A 1,115-nucleotide genomic window follows, 5' to 3' on the forward strand; every position below is an offset into this window, starting at 1 on the left:
CTATTTTTTGGCTTAACAAGAAAATAAAAGAAGTGTCATTTAAATGATTACACAGATTTTACCCCACTAATCAATATCTAAGCAGATTTGTTAAAGATAAACTGTACAGTTTGCAGTTCTTACATTAAAATTGTCACTCATCTGTTTTGGAATTGAAAAGAAGATTTGAAATAGAAAGCTATGGAAAGAACTGACCATCTTTAGCCAAACATACATGTATAATGATTTCTTCCTTAAATGGGAAAGCATTCTTTTTGGGGTTGAGTTTGGTGAATTTTACATTATAAATCTTGTTTTGATCAAAGAATTAAAATCATACATGTTGACCAAGCACCAACCCCAAAGCCAATAGAGCCTGTAATGCATTTTTAAACTGTAATGTCTTTCTTTGGCTGTAACTGTGTTCTCTCCCTGGTATGTTTGTTCTAGTGTTTATTGTTGTTGTTTTATCTGTATATGTACTTATTTTTTATTTTTTACATATATTGTCTGATAGTCGTTTCTTTGTCCAAGTTCATATCAAATTTGTTCAACAATAACTATTTTGTTAGGACATGTATTTTCATACTGTTTTACAATTCATAAAGTTATATTATAACCCCAGAGATGGTTGTGCATACAGCAGCTGAACAGGTGTATCTAATAGAGTGGCTGGTTAGTGTATACAATTCTTTGAGATCCAACATGTTTCAAAAAGTATTTTTGTTTACTGTACTGTGAGAGGTATTCACACAGTGAACATGAATGAGTCATGCCAACAGAAGGAACACCTCACCTGGTGGCATTCATCTGGTTGTGGAGAAGGGACCACATGGACAACACTGTTGTTGCCTCTGTGTATTCTGAGGTTCCATTTCCATTTCTCTAACTTCATTACTGCTGTTGTGAGAAAAGTAATGTGAGGAACAGTTTTACAAACATTTGAAAATATTAAACCGGAATTAAGTGATGGATCAACTCTGGTCACTTTGTCTTTTACAAAAAACACAGATGGATGTCAGGCAAGTCTAAGACATCAAAAAGGCAGCAAAGAGATTCAACTGTCTAACTTTGGTGAACCTGTGTGACTTGTGGCCTCAGTTTTCTGTTTTTAGCTGATAGGAGTGGCACTTGGT

This window comes from Stegastes partitus, unplaced genomic scaffold, assembly GCF_000690725.1.
Source record: "Stegastes partitus isolate 25-593 unplaced genomic scaffold, Stegastes_partitus-1.0.2 Scaffold142, whole genome shotgun sequence".
NCBI classification, from domain to species: domain Eukaryota; kingdom Metazoa; phylum Chordata; class Actinopteri; family Pomacentridae; genus Stegastes; species Stegastes partitus.